The 19983-nt window shown below is 37.6% G+C and overlaps 1 protein-coding gene and 1 long non-coding RNA gene across 9 annotated transcripts in view; both read right to left on the reverse strand.

The window, feature by feature from the left end:
* GRM5 (glutamate metabotropic receptor 5) overlaps positions 1 to 19983 on the reverse strand; it is a 245843-nt gene that overhangs the window by 202637 nt on the left and 23223 nt on the right. The window lies entirely within an intron of this gene.
* LOC144245900 (uncharacterized) lies at positions 1921 to 8915 on the reverse strand. Its single transcript, XR_013339468.1, has 2 exons — positions 2985 to 8915; positions 1921 to 2701 (listed from the first exon to the last, which is right to left on the reverse strand). It is a non-coding gene; the product is annotated as an uncharacterized LOC144245900 (long non-coding RNA).

Here is a 19983-nt window from a genome sequence, read left to right on the forward strand (position 1 = left end):
CAGGACAGAAACAGCTTACAAGTACAATAATTGAACGCAAGATTTCATGTGCTTGTTTTATGGCTTTCAGCTGGCTTCAACAAACTCTCTTTACATTAATGAGAGTTTGCAAAATAGGGATTTAATTAAACAGCAACTTAAAAAAAAATTGGAAAGGACTAAAGATAAGACCTGTGCCCAAAAGATGGAATTCCCCTCATTGATTGAATCTCTGCTAGCAAAACTACCAAAATAAAACTTAGAACCATTTTTTTTATTCACTTTGACATGCCAAATGTCCAGCAAATATTCTGCCTAATGAGGATGAACTACACAGAAGTATTCTATTAATACCAATTAGCTGTATATTTGGACAGGACACCAAAAGGATGGTTGTATGAAGGTAATAAAGAATAGCTGAGGGGGCTGTATCCTACTTTCACTTTCCTTCTGATCCAGCACATGAGTTTTTATGCAAATCAAGTGGTAACAGTCAAGCAGGTACTCACCATTGGACCTGGCCTCTATAGGGTTTTCACATGCTTTTCACATTCTTTATGTGACTTTAAAAAGTGATCAGAAGCATGGAACATCTCTCCTGTGAGAAAAGGGTGAGTTGGGATTGCTTAACATGCAAAAGAGAAGGCTCTGGAGAGACTTTATTGTGGCCTTACAATACCTGGAGGGGTTTATAAGAGAGACAGATTTTTTAATAGTGCCTGAAATAGTATGTCAAGGGAGTAATAGTCTTAAACTAAAGGGGAGTAAACTTAGACTAGGTGGAAATTTTTCATTATGAAGGTAGTGAAACACTACACCAGGTTGCCCAGAGAGGTGGTAGATACCATGAAAACATTTAAGGATTTCATTGCCAGAGGGTTTTATTAATATAATACTTATCTACTAAAACTGAAAGCAATTAGAATACACAACAGAACTTAAAGCTGACTTTTACATTAAATTTAATGCATCTTTTGATAAAGGATCACATGGCAAACTCAAATGGAACTGCTCAGTATAACTATTCCTAGCTAAATTCTCTTACACACCCATGTCTATCCTGCTGTGCTAAACATCTGCTGAACCTTGGAGAAAAAGGAAAAGGCCAATTCAGAAGACCAGTCTGGGATAAGGCCAAGAATTTCACTGATACTTATTCTTTACTGCTCTCCCTTGCCTACAACTTGTCAAGCTGGTGTACCAAAATCATCTGAATAGATACTGCTGGGCAGATTGGCTTGACAGTTTACAAAAGAAGTCCAGGGCTCTCATTTTCTGCTGCCTGAATAAAAACTCTAATAAGTACAAAAGGATATCTTTTTTTCTTCTACAGCAGATATTTCTCAGCAAATAATGGATGCATCTACATTTAGTTCAAACTTTGCTTCTGAAGTAACTGTGACAATTTTCCCCTTTTATTGTGTTCTGGTTTACTCAGTAATATGTTCAGGGAGTATGACAGGTAGGTTCTTAATGAATGGAACAAACCTGGAAGATGTGCTCCAAAAAGCACACCAATGGTACACCAGCACAAACAAGCAGTAATGCTTGATGAGCAGAGGAGAGCTACAAGCAAGGTAAAAAGAAAAAGAAAGCAAATAACAAATCAAGATTTATGGTGATGACTTTCAGTCCTTAGTACCAATAGTCTTCCTCTACAGATACAGATGTTGTAACCCTACTTCATCAATTCAACCACTGGAGCAATACTACCAAGAACTCTGAGAAGCAACACCAGCTGAGCAGTTTGACTCAGTAACAACTGTTTGCCCTGACAAGACATTGAGCTGCAGCTCATCATGCTTTCAGCATCTTTTCAGCTGCACTATAGGGAGGTGTCATGGTTTGACACTGGCACAATGCCAGTGCCCCCATGAAAATGTGATCCCTACCTTGAATGCTGTGAAGTGGAATCTAGAATAGAGCAAAGCAGGCCCAAACTTGATAACAGGAAAAAAACTTTATTAAACTACCACTACAAAAGAAAAGAGAAAACTAAAGAAGGGAAAAAAAACCACACAAAGATCTAAATGAAAACCTTGCAAAACATTCCTCCCCCCACCACCCAACTCCAACAAACTACAGTGAGACACAATCTGGACCCTAATCAGGTTTCCACCCTCCAAGCAATCGATATTCAGTCCATCAAGGGAACAAAGTCTCTCCTGTGCCACAGACTCCCCAAGAAACACAGCTCCACATCCTGTGTTTCCATGTCACACATGGCACCGCCCGGAGAAAAAGTTTGCCATGGTGACCCTTCTCCTTTCCATGCACAGTGCTCTCACCACCAATGCATGGATGGTCACTGCCTTTAGGATTTTTCCTTTCAAGGATGCCCTGCCAAGAGGGGAGAAAACAACAGTTCAGTTTTTCATTTTTTGGGACCAGAGTTCCCTCCATTTTCCCCTGGGGCCGAGGGCTCAAGAACAGAAATCTTCTTCTCTTCTCTTTCCTTTCCAGGGCAAGGGGGCGCCACCACAAACCCCCTAACTTTTTTTCTGTTCACTCCACTTTTGTCTTTTTCCCAGCTGAAGCAGGTCTCTTGAATCACTGGCATCCTCCCAAAACACAGTCCCTCTTGAAGGAGAAGATTGGTTCAGGTTGTGGCTAACACGGAAAAGTCCAGCCAAAAGCCACTCCTTGTCCCCCTCCCATCCAGAATTCTTCCTTCCAACATCCCATCCCAGGGTCCAAGGTGTCCCTCTTCCTCTCTTTCAAACTGAGGAGGGGAAAGGAAAATTCACAAAGCTTTCATTTCTCAAGGAAGGGTTAAAAGTCCGAACTCCCAGGATGGCTCGATGCCCGGACATCCAGCAACTCCCACGCACTGGGCACCTTGCAGCAGCTCCCCCCGCTCCTCCTTCCTTGCAGCTTTCTCTCTCCCTCTCGGGAGAGGAACTCTGGGGGGGGAAATGGAGACATCCCAGATTTCTTCCACCCTTCCATCTGCAGGGGCCAGCCCGGTTCCAGTCCTTTCACCACCCTTGGGGCTTTCGGCCTACCTTTCTCAGGCCATGGGCTTCCCCTCCCCCACCCAGCTCGTGGCTGGGCGGGGGAAGGTCTGCACTGCATGCTGACCGGAACCAAAAAGAGCGAGTTCCCCTGGGAATTCTGCTTTCAACCCCTCTGTGTTCTCAGAGGCGTGTCTACTTTCAATTGGTCAATATCTAAATTGACCTCTTCCTTCCGGGAAAAATTATCTTTCCGTGTCAAACCACGACAGGAGGTATGGATGTACCCCTGAATAATGCATGAGTTGTCTGCACAAACATCAAAATTTTATGTTCAAGAGGTATAAACAGAGAATTTTTGTGCATAACATCAGTCAGTAACAATTCTCCCTTGCTAACCTCATTTTTCCAGTGCTGTATATTATATTGTTTGGCCTATTTCAATTACCAAATTCCTTTCATGAGGAACAAATTCCTCAAGGAATAGTTTGATTTTTCTTATCAAAAACCAGCTTACATTTTTAGTGAGTTTTCTCTTTCTTAAGAAATAATTTAAATGTTATTGCACCTATTCACATTTTACCCGAAGAATGAATGGATGCAAATGATAAGTGATGATATTAATGAAGACTTATGAGTCATGGTAAAATTTGTCAACAACTCAGACCAATTATACAAGTGTTTACAAGCTTGTTACATGGAATAATTTCTGCAGCATGTACAAGTGTGGTGGACATGTTACTGTGACTGGAGGGGTGAAAACCATAGAGAAAACTGGCCAGGGGCCTGGGATTTTTGAGTAGCTTTGCTTTTATAGTCAGGGGACAGAACAGAAAATCCATTTATTAAAAAGGAGATGCAAATGTTTGAATGGAAGATGTGGATGCAGATAAAGAAACTACAAAGAACAAGGTTATTTAGCCTTCTTAGTCCCTAGAAAGACCACTGTGGGAATTTATATTGCTTCAACATACACCTGTGCATTTTGTGTTACTTACTGAGCTTTTTGTTTGTGTGTTTTGAATAACTACTTTAGAAATTTATTATCTACAAGTGGGTTGTCTTAGAGGGAAAATTCAAGAATATCAACTTTTGGCAATATTTTTGGTTTTCTTTCACTGGATTATGGTAAAAAAAACCCCTTGGCACACCTTTGTGGAGTGTAAAATGAAGAATGTGCCTGACATTTCATAATTAAAGTTTAGAAAAAAATCTGTACCAGATCAGTTTTAAGCCAGTGTGAATTGAATTGTTAGGATGCTAAAAATCATATGAATTTGAGATTAAAGAGTGACAATTCAATTAATTGAGAAATGTATTTTTGATTTTTTTATTCCCCGAGCCTCCTAAACAATATAAACTGGGATAAAGTAAGCTGACAGCTTTTTTATGAGATTTCCCTTTTGCATAAGTAGCCTTAGTCTGTTTATATGAGGACAAATGAGAGCTAGAGAAGTCTGACAGATAATTTAGTTGGTTCATTTGTATGTAAAAAGAAACACTGTGGCATTAGTTTAACACTAGCTAACACAACATTTCCCAAGTTGAGAGCTCTGCCCTTGATGGAAAAGGCAGGGATTACCTGAGGGAAAGTGTTCCAGGAAGCTTTACAGTCATTTGCCATAGTCCTAGGTTTTTAAACTTTGCTTAATTTTTAAAATATTATTTCCAGCTGTTTAACTCAAACAGTATTTTTAGAATGTACTCCTGAATCTTCACAAAGCCTAAGGAATCACCTTCTGAAGTCTCAAACTGAAACATTCCTTCCAGGAATTGCTAAATTCATATTCCAGTGTTTTAAGTATCATCATAGTAATTATTTTACTGTGATTGGAATATATGACAAAAGATAGAAAGTATCACTTGAAGAAGATCAACCTTAAAATGTGTGGTGAAAATTATGTCAGAAGTCATGCAATGAGGTGACTGCAATAATATTGTAGATTTGCATCTGTTGTTTGGTTTTACTTTGTTTGCTTTTCTTTTTCTCTGAAATGGATGTTCAGTTTGTAAAAGGTAGATTGAGAACATGGCTGCAATGTTACTTACTCTCAGAGAGGCAAATATACAAGGAACTTATGACTTTAGCAATAGAGGCAGTAGCTGTGAATTGTAGCTGGACACACTCCAACAGCAGTGTACACAGGCATTTCTAAGAATGAGGGTAACTCAAACCACCAAGAGCTTCTCAATCTGTTCATTTTTCACTTCAGTCTCTAACACCTTTCTAGAAGCTCATCCTTAGTTAATAACAAGCTCTGAGGCCCAGTAAAACAAAAAAAAACCTTAACATACTTCAATAGGCAGGCATCCAGACTGGATGATCTACTGATCTTCTTATTCTTAAACACTCTAGATGTCCAAACCTGTGGAGAAGGATTTGAGAAATGAACCTTATTTCCCATAACACTGCAACCAGACTAGTCTTAGCTTCCTCCTGTTTCCTGGCTGTCTTTTTGCCATTTGTTTTTCTCTCTCAGCATATCTGGACTTTAATTAGATTACTTACCTTTTGAGAGAGACTGGAGCATCCAGCACGTGGGGATGTTGAGAGAGACCTGCAGGCTTGCTGTGCTCCACAAAGTAAAAGAAATCAGTGGAAAACCAGATCTTGCCAAGGGTATTCAGGAGATGGCAGTGTTGCTCTCACCATCCGTCCCTGCTGCTGGAGATTTCATCTCAATCGGCCCTGTGTCAGTGGAAGTTTTCCAGGCTTTTCAGATCTCTTTTCTTTCCCCTCTCCAGTCTTCCAGCCTCTGTTTTGCTATTTTAAATTCTAATTACGCAACGGAACTGTACCCATTAAAAAGAATGTGTAATATGCATGGATAGCAACCTCAGGGTAAGGGACATGTTGAAAGCTCTCCAAAGCTCCCTGAATTCAGTAGCATTTTCCCTAACAACTCCAGAATGAAATAAAGCTGTTTTACTCTATCTGGAAATACCCAGAAGTGATCAGAACTGCATCACTGTTCAGTGCCAGGCATTTGAGTGACTGCTGAATGTCAGAGCAGTGAAAAAGTGTGAGTATCCATAAGCAGAAGCAAAGTTAAACAAAACTCCAGAGGATAAAGGAAAGAAGGGCTGACTGATACTGTGCAACTGATACTCATGTTGCACAGGCAGATGCCAGCAAGCTGGAGCAAAGCAAAATTATGTTAACATCATTCTGATGATACTTGGCATCAATTACTCACAGCAGCAAGTAATGGGAATGTCTTATTGACTGTCTTAGCTTGCAGCACTGTGAATTCATACCTGGCAGTGCTGCCCTGTAGGCAAACACTCAGGCAATTTTTCACCATGTGCAGTGGAAATCAGGTGCCATTCCTCCACTATCCAGCTGGGAGCCAGAGGAGTTCCTGCAGTGGGAGTTAAAACTAGGCTGGGACTGGCAAAGACATGGTTGTTATGACCACTGACAGGGGTACCTCAAATAGATCCACATCATATAATTTGGGACAGCATGAACAGTTTTTTAAATTGAAAATGGATCTAAGCCTCAGCTAAACTGTAAGCACTGTTTAAATGTAAATGGTCATCTTGTCATCTTGAAGCCTGGGCTTCATAGGGATGGTTAATTCATTGATACTTAATTAATATATGCAGAACCTTGATTTATGTGTCATTCCACTACACCACTTGGCAGCTGTCAGCAAGAACAGCTGAGCTAAACGGCTGGGACTGGCATCTGCTCTGACAAGAGTCTTGTATTCACATATCAAGTACTGGCAGAGGGCACCTTTTTTGGTTTTGGCCTTATTTAAGGAAGAAATATGGTGTGAAATACCACAGTGCAGTTAGAACCAAACCACCATGCTGATTTCAAGATACAGAGTCTTTTTGAACAGAATCATGAAGAAATGCAGCTTTTGGTCCTTGAGAACTGGATGGATGCATACAGTCCATTTTTAAAAATAAGAATAGCAGTTTTAAGTGTGTCTGAATTTTTTCAAAATTCTACCTAACCCGAATTTCTGAATTCTCAGAAAAATATAATTTTCCTTTTTACATTATATTTTTCTGGGCATGTCAGCTTTTTCTACATGACAGGAGCCAGTAGGTGTGTGAAAAAGTGATGGGAAAACTCTGCCTTGTCAAAGTCTTGGTCAGTGCTGAGCACTGTGCAGAAGAGAGATTTGCATTCTTCACTGCCAGGGCTTCACAGGAGGTTGGCAGCTCTCAGTCCCTTTTAGCACCAACCTGTGGGTGTATGTCTTGCTCACAAAGTCTTTTAAAAACATCATCTTTGGGATCCTCTCTTTGCCATCATACAATCATCAAATATCGTTCCACAGATTCAGTAAACAGGGAGTGAACACATCAAAACCAGTGTAGTCCAGAGGGCAGCTAGAGAAATGCCTGTTTCACACAGCACACAGCCAGATCATACAACTACCTATATCAAGCAAAAATATCAATCTACTTTTCACATCGTGTCACTACAGTATTTCAGTGGGGAAAGAAGCAACAAGTAATCCATTCTGCTTCTGCAAATACAAGTACGTTGCCAATTGTTAAACAAAATCAAGAGACATGTAAGTATGATTCCTAAATACAGAAAAGTGAGCTGCAGCAAGGAACTTTCATGGAAAATTCATTGAAGTCAATATTTTCTACTGGGAAATGGTAAGAATAGCTGGAGGGAAACACAGGTTCTATCACCAAACAGTGAAATAATTCAATACAGGTTTTTGATTTTAAAATAGAAGAGATATTGTAAGCCACAATGGAAATGTAGTATGGCAGGTAGGATGCTTTTGTACATGGTTTAATTTCTATTGCCTTCTGCTATTTTCAATAACAATATTTATAAGTAAGATTATGGAACAGACAGACAAGTCAGGAAAAGAATTTTTACAAGCCTATGATGGGCAAGATTTTTTTCAAAAATTCTTATACATTCAACCCCAGAAGTCTGAAAAATACTTCAACTCTCACTAAATATAATCCAAAAAAGATCAGACCATTATGATACCACTTCCTGTGCAAGTAATATATTTGATCTCTGAACAAATTTTAAAAATATCTCAGATGTATAATTATTAATTATAATAATAAAATAAAAAGTGATAAATACCAGTTCAATAAGCCTTGAAATGAGTTGCATGGAAAATGTCTCTGTTTTTATTAAGTAAAATGAAAGTGGTTCTACAGGTAAAGTAGTAGATATAAGGTAAAATTTCAGATTTATAAGTATGATAAAAAAAAAAAAGTGAAAATAGCCTGCAAAATATTTAAGTAAAGAAAGATAGGAGTGGAAGAAAGGGAGAAAAGGCAAGAAAAGTGGAACAGTCTTGCCCCTCCCTAGGTTCAAACACAAGTGACATTTTCATATCCAAAAAAAGCCTATGCTTTGATGGATGACATCAGAGATTGGAGATACCTTATTGGACTTACATAGTGTTTGTTTCCTGCAGCTCAAGAAAAAGTGAGAAATCAGGGCACACCCAGTGGAGGGCCAAGGTGATTGGAAGCTGAAGAACTTGATATGTGAAGAAAAGTTGAAAGAATGGGGTTTAGTCATCCTAGAGAATCGAAAGCTGAGAGGGATCAAATCACTGTCTTCCAGCCCCTAAAACACCTTTACAGAATAAAAGACTGTGCTTGTCACAGCAACCTGTGGGATGGGACAAGGAATAACAGGAAATTCCTTATTCTTCAAGGGAAATTCCTTCTCTATACACATTAAAAAAAAAAGCCCAAAACCCAAACTGCACTATGAGACTAAGTAAAGATTGGAATAGGTAAACCCAGAAAGGTGGTAGAATGTTCCTCACTGCAAGACTTGGCCAGATCTTATTTTTTGCAATAAGAAGCCACCAGTAAACTTTTTTAATGTTGATTTTTTTAAGAGGACATTTTTAAGAGGACATTTATGTTTCTTAATTTCTGAAGTACTTAAATGAATTACAATTATATATCGATTATTTACCCAATCATGTCTTTTTTTTTATCTTTTGGCATTGCTTCTTTTTTTTTTTTTTTGAGACGCAGAATTTTTTCAAGATATAAAAAGCCACATAAATGTTTAGTATCTTACTTCTGTGATCAATTTTGCTTTATCTGATAACAAATTATATGACTCAATGCAGAGATTATGAACATAAAGATTTGTCCTAAGGGTACAGAAGGCTGATATGAAGTGACCAAAAAAATCAAATACAATTCAGACTTAAAGGCCACACTATAATCAAATGATCTGAAATAGTGAAAGAATTTATTTTTTCCCATCTTAAGCACATATATTTGAAATTCAATTTTTTGGGGATTTTTGGAAGCAATTAACACTTTTACACTTTAATGTGTTCCCACAAAGACTTCCTAATACTTGTAGCTTGATTTCTTCAGAACAGAGTATGTTTATCAAACCCATTCTAATTACCTCTTGAATAATTTCAGTTACCTCAGGCAAAATACAAAATGGAAGTCAAAAAGAGGCTATGTTTCAATAAATTTCACAAAACAAAAATTAGTCTTTCTCCTGAGTGAAAGGGAGGCAGAGCTCAACCTTTTTCTGCTGTGTACAGCAGACCTGCTGGTAACACTCTGCGTGCAGCCCCTTGCCTGTACAGAGGAACCAGATGACACTAGTTTGGGTACCAAACCAGATCTAGAAAGATCTGGAGGAGTTAAGGGAAAGCTCATACACTCCTGAAACCTTACACAAGAGCTGGGAAAACTTGAAAAAAACCTCCAAAATTTGTTATTTTGGACACTGGCATCAAGAATTATTCAAGGTTAAGATAAAGGTTGAATGGCTGCACAAGAAGTAATGGCCATAATGATACAAATCTGAAGGTATTAAATAAAATACAGATTTATCTGATAAACTGACATCCAGAAAGGACTTTGGGATCATTCCAATTCTTTCAGGGCATGCGTCAGCACCACTTTCTGTACCTCTCCACCCCTGTCTTTGCATGCAGGCTGTGGCTGGGTATACATTGGTATCAGGTTATTTCTATCCCTTAGAAGCTACAGGAAGACCAGTTAACGTACAAATTATCCAGGGGCAGGATCCCTTTGAAAAATGAGCTGTGAGACACTACCACACATGACAATTTGGGGCAAATAGAATTTTATGGACAAGCTGTGAGAAAATTTCTGTTTCTCTAGCCATCGTATTAGAACCATTTTTTTTTTAATTGCTATGCCAAAGCTGACCAGTTTGCAGATTGGGTTATTGCCAAGGTGTAATGTCTTAGTCAATGCTTTTGAAATCATGAGTGAATTAAGATGCTATGTAAACACATTCAGTGGAAATCAGCCTGAACTCTCCATTCTTTCCAATTCACAAATTCCCTGGATGTTGCCTATGTGAGGTAGTTTTAAAGCCCTCATCTCCATGGAGAGAAAGCACTGAACCTGAAAAACATAATAAATGAAAACAACTTCACACCCCTTCCAGCACAGGACCCAGTAACCAGTATGCTCCTGGTTTTAGGGCCCTCTCATGTGGACAGTGGATGATATTTGGGTAAGAGCAAATGCAAAGTACGGTGGCTCTGAGCATATCTGCCACTAGTCAATTCTATCTAGTATATGCCATGTCAATAAAATAACAATTTCAAATCACTGTCTATATTTATTCTGGTATTTGAAACAGGTTTTATCAAGAAGAAAAATATGTGTAGCCAATGTGATTGTTTCAGTCAAGCTTAGTCAGAGACAGACATATGTCAAAGCTCCCAAATGCTGGATTACACAAGGTAAGTGGTTTGAGCCTGAACAGAATGTGAGTATGAGTTTAGGAGATGCTGACAACAGAATAGAAGGCAGAAATATATCAAGGACTGCCTTGAGTAGTCTCTGGCTCAGAAACCCAGATTTCAAAACCTGAAATAATTTACACAAAGAAATCATAAAATCAATTATTAAAATAAAGGGGTCAATTTCTATTTTCATCAGGTACCCCAAGCCAATGGCTAATGATTAGGGACATCACAGCATGATAAAATCAGGCTAGTATCAGTAAAAAGCAAGCCCCTTCCTGAGTGAGATTATTTCTTTTTCAATATGTCTCAATGAAGGTGAAATCTGTGATATTGGCAAAAACACCTCACCTCCCCGAGGCTGAGAGCCAAGTTGAATGGAAATCAAAATTGGAAACTTTGATTAAGTTTGTTCAGGAGAAGCCAAATTGAGGCACATTTTACAGATAATGATTTCTTCTAGCTATTAAGAGCAGCATATGAACTGTGAGAGGCAGAATTTGGTATGCCTCATCCTCATGTAAATCTAAAGCACATTCTTTGCCTTTATTAAAGGAGATCAGTATTTACACCAAGCTATCAGGATGCATCCATCAGTTGGGATGATTATAGCCTAAGATTAATACAAACAATCTACAAAAAAAAGGCAAAAAAAGGAAACCTCTATGAAGAGAGAGGTCATGGTCCCTATTCTTCCCAAAGAAGAATGTCTCCATGGAGACAGACACATTCAGATTGGAAGCAAGACAACTTTTAACAGCAAGAGTAATTAACCATTGCAACATAATTAAAGGATGTGTCTGATTAATCATCTCCTGGAGGCCTTACATTTAGACCAAATGTCTTTCCATTAGATATACACAGGTTTAGTCACAAGCTCATGGGCTTGATAACACTCAGATTAAAGGAAGGGATGATTTCTTCCACAACTTGATTTACTGGGTAAAATCTCATGACCTGTGTTATGCGAAAGGTCTGAGTGTCTGAGCAGATGGGCTTCTTCTGGCATTTAAATCTGTGGAGCTGTGTGAAAATCCACAACACAAAAGCCTGTCTTGGGGTGAGTAGGTAAAGGAGACAAATAGTCAGCAATACACAGAAATGAGTCATTAACATATTCTCTACATTATTCACTTGGCTCTGCTCATGGATGGGTGGAAATTTGACATTCTGCTTCCTGTCTGACAGGCAGTGGGTAACCTAGGAAAGAAGAAACTCTGCCCTTACATTTGGAAAATTGGGCAGTAAGTGCAGATGAGAGGCAGGTAAAACAGAACACTGATCATTACTTCCTCTGCACTTCCTCCTTCCTTTTCCTGATTAGCATCTACCTTATTTTGTATATTTGCATTTGGCTATAATAGTCCCATGCAGTTTCTTTGAGTTTTAGAATAAACCCTAATCATTTATATTACATATAATAGGCATGTGTATATTTATTTATAAACACATAGATATGTAGGCCCATGAAAAAGATCTTCCCCACTTATTACTCATAAGTCAATTAGCTTACATCTAATGGATTGTTTACATCTACTTATCATAGATAAATCTGAAAACATCTTTGTTTTTATATGAATGTCAATTATTCAAGGTAGAATCCACTTAAGATCTTTTGACACAGTGAAACATTGCTTGCTGTCTGACTACATTAGTCAGGGGGAATAAAATCACCAGCACTGAATCAGTGCAGCATTAACAAGGACAGCAGAAAACTTCAGTACAGCTTCCAGTGCAAGCACTGATAATTGTGTCACCTAGGAATATGGACCCTGAGTGACCACACAGTCACTCCACACAGTTTTAGGGGGCAAGTATATGTAAATGAGAATGCATACACAGAGATTTCCAAATGGAAATAAAGCAGTCCAGATAAGAAAACTCTTTAGTCCTACTGCAGTGTCCATATAAACTCTAGTTTGTTCTCCTAAGAAGTCAGGATGGAACAATCCCACTCTGCTCCAGTTTAATTACAGTGTTTGTAAACACACAACCTAAGTCAGATACTCATAACACAAATTTATTTAAAAATTAACAGTTAAAAGTAAAGGGGTTTTTTATTTCAATTCTAATTTCTAGTGTTACAGAAGATAATAAAAGGTTAATTTAAAAATAACACTTAGCAACAGATTGGCATCACATACCAACCCAGCACTACATACCAACCCACAGCCAATATGCTTAACTCCCATCTTGAAGCTCTTTTCAGCCTTCTGAATCTATTGTTTGATACCTAGGAGAGATACCACAGGCCTGCAAATCTCAGCACTGTTTATATTCACGTGCTCAGATCTAAAGGAACATGTTATATTTCTTGACAAGAAATATGGAACATAGACTTCATTTTCCTCCACCTACCTTCCTCAATATGCTCAGAGTACATTGTGAGGAGGGCTCTCTGTATCTTCTGCAGAAAGTTCATATCTGACCAAACTAATTCAGACACAGTTCGGTGGGAAGGATGTGGGATCCACAGCCGCACCCCAATCTGGCCTAGATCAGTAAGAGATGTCCATGCCCATCCCACAGTTTTCAGGGACATCAGTAAAGTAAACCTGCCTCTGGTTTCTATTAGTTGTAGTTATATCCCATTCATGAAACAATGGCTGGCTCAGCCTTCGTTCAGGGTTCAGGAGTCCTGCTTCAAAAGCAAGATTTAGGAATATCTTATGACAACTCTCAGTCTGTATCCCTCCCCCCCCAACAAAACAAAAGGATCACAGTGTTTCTCTTAAGACTTTTGAGAGACTATTATGATACCTAAAATACTAGATTAGGAGAAGAGAAGAATAAGATTAAGATAAATCAAAATTCAATATAGTATGTATCTCCTTGCTTTTCCCACACACAACAGTTAAACCAGAGAATAAATGAAGTTGGAAGAAGCATCTGGAGGTCCTCTGGTTCAAGCCCTTGTTCCAGAAGGAGCAACTTAAATCAGGTTGCTCAGGTCTTTTTTTTGAATTGAATACTTGAAGTATTTGAATACTTCCAAGGATGGAGATTTTACAACCCAGCTGGGAAACATGTTGCAAGATGTACCATCCTCATGTTAAAATACCCAAATATAACAATATTTCCCCTTGCTGACAATTGTGATCCCATCTGAATGAGAGAGCATCCACCTATGAGATTACCCCAGACCAAAACTAGCCTTGAAACATGCTGCTGTGCATGCAAAAAAATCCAGTCTCTCACCTAACATTAGGAACACATTGAGATATAACTCAGGTGTGTGAGCTTTCCTTCCTTCCTTCCTTTTCCTATACTGAGAAAATTTTATTGATCTTTTTTTCCCCCCTCTGAGCTGTAATTATCATACCAGGGAGGCCAAAATCGATTAAATTATTCCTTTGGAATTTTTAGGTTCCTCCTAAGCACAAAACTACATTCCATTCAATCCTGCTTTTTTTGTTATTGCATGCTGGAATACAGAAAGAGAAGGGGACAGGAGAATGAAGAACAAGACACAGAAATTACTTCTGTTTAAGAGGAATTACCTCCTTATTGAATAGTAGGACATTTTTTTCTAGCCTCCTTATCTAACTTGAACATGGCATAGCTATTGGTTTATTTGAACGATGGTACAGTTTTAACACCAGGCTCTATAACCTCAGTTTTGTTTACCAGGGTTTTTATCTAGTTTACAAATATCTGCTCTTCTCCCACTCACAGCCATGTAGCTCAAGCCATTTCAATCATCATTAATGCCAGTGTTTTTCCTCAGGGAAGTAAAAATAAGGTAATCTGAAAATTCATTGTATTACTGCCTTCACCAAGAATAACTGTGCCAATCTTTTTAATGCATCTTCTTCTCCTATCTGTTGCTTTCAGATATTCTGAGTGTATCCTTTCAGACCCTTTTCACTCCATGCAATTTTTTCTTTCAAAATACATACAGGCATACTGTTGAAGATCAGGCATGCGCTGTAACTCAAAACCAGCTGCAGACGGAACAAAAAGTTTATCCATTGTGGGGTTATTCTAGGCCACATTCACCTGGTATCTGGAAATCCTTCTTATACTCAGCCTGGATTTATTTAGCATTTTTTCTTTTAGACATAGTAACCATCCAATGTGCTGTATTTCAAAATATTAGTTGTATCATTGACGCTTCATTTTCATGCATTAAATAAAGGCAGATCTTTAAGGCCCTGGTTTCATAACAGGTTCTTCAGATTGCACTAATAACTCTTCTCCACAGCTGTCCCCACTTTGATTTTCTCTTCCCCACATATTAATGACTGCCAGCCTTCAACAATCAGATGATAATTTACAGAATCTTGTACATTAGGACAAATAATCTGTTTTTCTGAAAATACCACTCCAAGATTCCATTTGCCTTTTTCATATCTTTATCATACTGGATTCTCTTTTCTACTGCAACCTCTCTCCCTAAGTGCTGGGGTCCTGGGAAACAACAGAAATGAACATTAATCATTAAGGAAGAAAGGAATATTTGTGGAAGGCAAGACAGAAACTTTATTACACTAGGCTTCACATTTAGTGAATAGAGATCATGACAAATCTCAGAACTCATCTGGAAGCCACTTAAAAAATGGAACCTCCTCTGGCAGGTTTCAGAATTTCATACTGATACACAGATAGAGCTTAGAATGACTTTGGTCCTGGTTAGACTATTTAGATTAGATACCTAAAGACAGAAAAGATATAAAGTGCCTGGTACAATCCTAGTCTCCAAAACCACCTAATTCTTCTTGTACAATTGTTCTTCTTTTGCTTTCTGCTGCTTAATATTTTTTACATCAGTAGAAAATCCCAGGGAGTAAGCTGATCATACTTACATCAGTTACAAAAGCATTACATGAAACTAACCCCAGTGCTGATCACTGAAGGCTGCAGACAATAACCTTATACAATTTCATACCTTCTTTTCCCAATTCACCCACTTTCCTGTCCATCTCAGTTTCACAGCAGTTTCCAGCTACTATGAAACCCAAATCCTAACCCTAATTTCCTCTGTAGCACTAGATCAGAATTTAACAAGCCTTAACAGAGGACATCTAAACTATGTTTTCTCCCTTTATGAAGAAAACTATTTAAATCAAAGATCCCTTGAAATAAGGGTGACACAGATCTTACATTTACTTTTGTACCTTTCTCTTCAAAATTTTTATTGAAATCAAACATACTACAGAGACATGATCTGTGGATAATGAAGTCATTTCACTTCCGCAAACATGCATTAAATCGTATCCCTTGCCCCTGTTATTCTCCAGCATTGCAGTGTTACTCCTGAAATAATATTTTCTTTAAAAAACACCCCAAAAAATTATCTAAAAAATCCCACTAGATAAAATCCTGCTGACAGATTTTTTATTTTTCCTAATCCTTTGGGACCACAATTATCTGACACTGCCTTTAATTTTACTGAAGAGTTGTTCCACTTCAGTTGCAGTCATTCCCATATTATTTCTCCTGCCAATCAATTTGCCTTTGCCTTCATATTCTAAAGTCTTCATCTTTGCTAAGTCTGTTATTCAGCAAACATAATTTTAAATATTTATCTAAAGTATCTGTTTTAGGAAGGCAGTAATCACTAATGTTAACTAACTAAGAGTTAAATGAAATGGAGGGTTGAATCACCCCTCAGAAGTGACTGTGCATTGTGTGAACAGGGTCTTTGGGACAATTTAGTTAGCAGCTTGAAAAAAAATGAAATAGAGTCATCTTTTCTACCACTTTTATGCCAAGAAATGTTTGTTCTGGCCTAGGACCAAGACTGAATTACTTTTAATGTTGACACAATCTGTTCTTTTTCTTCTTCATAACTTTGCAGACAGCAACAGTAGACTTCAGCTATCTGTTTTTATTTACTTTTTGAGACTTAATTCGTCTTGACTTCTGCAATTTTTACTTCATTATTGTTTTGGATATCCATGGTACATTACCTAAATAAAATTCCTTAAGGTTTTCATAGCTCTTCTCTCCATTCCCCGTGGGAAAATCCATTAACAGTAGATCCCATTCCAATAAATATCATTAACTGCCTTAAGAAAGTCAGAACCATAGAATAATCACCATTTTTGTTACTGCCTCTTCCTTATATTCAACTGTTTGATCCTGAGTAGTCTAATTTATATAATTCATTATATTTCCTAATTTCTCAAACACCTTTTCCTCTGAAATGAGCCCTCTTTCAATAAAAGATGTTTATACAAAATATATTCATTTAATTAAAACTAAGCTCACAGAATTTTTTAGTGTCTCATTATTCACTCCAATAATACAAAACACATTTAATAATAATACATTTTCACCTACTAAATATCTCAACAAGCTGTAGAGAGCTGAAAAGAAATTAAGATACTTGAAAAACAGAGAGGAGTATGTAATGATTCAAATGGAATAAAACACTTCTGTTTGCACTTCTACTGATAACGGCTTTATTTAATATATGCCTGCAGGTTAAGAAAGGTATTTATCAAGGAAAAAAGGTAACATTTATACTGATATATTCATCATCAGAGAACATTCACTAGCAGTGAAACATTATTCTCTACAATATTAAATTGCTATAATAGTCCCTGGAATAATTTTTGCCTGCACTGTCCCAAATAATTTCCAGGCACAGTTGGAGACAGTATGAATCACAAAGTATTCAAAATATGCAGGTCTGGTATGATCAGATTTAATCAGCTTTTCAAGAAAAAGCAAATTTGGATTCTTCACATATAGAAACTGAAAAGTCAGAATTCCATTACATTTACTCTGTAAAGCTCCAAAGAATAATGTTGCCTTTTTATGTTTACACAGGGCCTTCTGCACAATGGGAGAATGGACAGAACAAGGACAAGTTACATAAATTATTCTTCATGCACTGCTTAGCTCCAGCCTTCATTGCAACAGCTTTGCTTCATATAGGGGTCATTGCAATAGTCCATAACTGAAGCAGGGGATGAGTTAGGAAGTGCAGTGCCTAAGCACAGACATTGATCTTTTTTTCTTTTCTGATATGCACATGGTCAATGAGATTAAATTTCCTGTTCCAAACAACTGCAGATTAATCTATTTTTAAAAGTCTACAATTACTCTCAGAAATATGAGAAACATAAGATGTTGGCATCAGAACTGGAATAGTTAGCCCGAAGTTCCATGAGGGTATAACTTACACTTACGATTTTGAGCCACCAGCATGTCACAACTACCATTTTTTATCAACTACACAAATATGCAGAACAAACATTTCAGTAATCCACCAGTATTCCCCAACAACAATTTTATTCCAAGTTTCTGGTTTTACAGAATTTACAATAATATACCTGTTTCTGCTTCAATCAAGACCAAAGAGTCAATTGGTTTTGCTCAGAGAAAACTATTGTAGGGAGGAAAATGAATAAACTGATTGCCACTCACAATAAGAGTCCTTGACAAAACATGTAATTAAGGCAAGCAGGCAATTCTTCCATCAGCAGGAACAGCTCCAGTTCTTGTTCTTGTTCTAACAGACAATATCAAAAAATTGTCAAACATAGAATCAGAAGTCTATTGTCTATCAGAAAAGGATGCTTTCTGATTTTCTGCCTCTTAGACAGCTCAGTTGTTCCGAGTAAAAGTAGCAAAAGGGTTCAGGTCACTTGCTGAACCAGAACCCTGCAGAGTATGTGATGGATTGAAACTGCCAGCACTTTTAGTCCAATTCTATTGCACTCTGGACTACAGAAATAAAAAGGTTGATAAAAGGAAAGGACTTGGGCTCTAATGGTAAAGTGAGTTATGACTGCAAGTGCTACTACTTGGGAATGATAATTTTTTTAGCAAATTCCTTACAGTGATGTATATGAGCACCAGCTAAGATGATGGTACCTGGATGCTAGATGCTATTCAAATGCATAACAAGAGAGAGGAAAAACTTTCAGTGCAAATAAGTAGACAGCAGAACCACAGCAAAGGCAGAGGGGTAGGAAAGAAAAAACCAAAGCAATTCTTGCCTGCTAAAGAAAACTTCATGTTCCTGTTGAACAAACTGGCAATTCATGTGTTTACAAATTGGCAGGACAGAACACTATACAAGCACAGCACTGAGTCAAGGCAAAGTAGCTCAGACCGAAAATTAATCTGAAGACCCAAGGGGTGCTTTTTCCACAGGTCTTTTATTACAGATAGGTCTGGTAACTCTGCCTGATACTTTTTTGACTGCAGGACTGGGTGTTTTACTACTACTGACTTTCCATCAGAAATGTTAGATACCTAGCTAATATACAGTTCAAGTAATTGGTAAACAATTCTTGATTGCTTGTAAGCTGCTCATAACTTTAAGCAGTATGTGATTAGAAAGAGTGCAGTTTCTTACTACAAGATCTTTCCCATCAGAAAGTGTTGCTTGGTAACTTTTTGTAGACTTTTAAGTTGCAAAGATTATACTGGGTCAATAACCTCATTGTGGACCTTAGAATAATATATTTTATACATAGCACATTTCAAGCAAAGCCCTTAAATAGATCATCATCACAATCTGACCAACTCCCTGTGCCTCTGAGATATGTAATTACTTGGTATGGTGCCCCAAATACTTTTAAAATTATATTTAAACCCAAAGCAATCAGTCTAATTATTTATTCAGCAAATTTTGCATTCATGGCAAAGTGCTGATCTTTGAAGTCATAGCATCTTCTCACATATCAGTGCAGATTAACAAAATAGTTTCACTGCAAATTCACCATTGCTATTTCTGGAGGACACTAAAAATAGCCATTGGACATATTATGTCTTGCCTATGGATGTCCACAACAGTGGGCAGTAGATTATAAGATTACAGCAAATTCCACCAACAAAAAATGAAAATGCACAAACATCCACTCTTGATATTTTGAAAAACATTTCCCATTTAAAAAATCCTGTCCTTCCACTGTAAAATGCTTATCTTTTTTCCTCAGAAAAAATATAAGGACGACATTATAAAAGTATGTTTTCACGCTAGTGTGAGGACAAATACAAAAATCTCGCAAATATTATCATAGTATCATAATATTAAGTATTTTTTTTTTTTCAAACACCTCTACAAAACTGTGAAGTAGTTACTAATTTCTTGCTTGTGCAATGAAGCAAGTAGCACCTCAACCATGATCATAACAAAATGACACATCGTGCCAGAGAGGAGCAACCAGCTTATGAGAAGGTATTAACATGATTGGTTTGAAGAGTCATTTTATAAAGCAAAATTCAGTCATTTCTACTTGACATATTTGGGACAAATCAACTGCTTATAAATGCAAACACCGTTCTGAGTTACTGCTGTATTCCACAGTTTTCTTTACCTTGAAATTTAACTGTGTCTTCAGGAATACTGCGAGCACCTCACTGCATTTTCCTTT

This window comes from Lonchura striata, chromosome 2 (genome assembly GCF_046129695.1).
Source record: "Lonchura striata isolate bLonStr1 chromosome 2, bLonStr1.mat, whole genome shotgun sequence".
In the NCBI taxonomy this organism is placed as follows: Eukaryota; Metazoa; Chordata; class Aves; order Passeriformes; family Estrildidae; genus Lonchura; species Lonchura striata.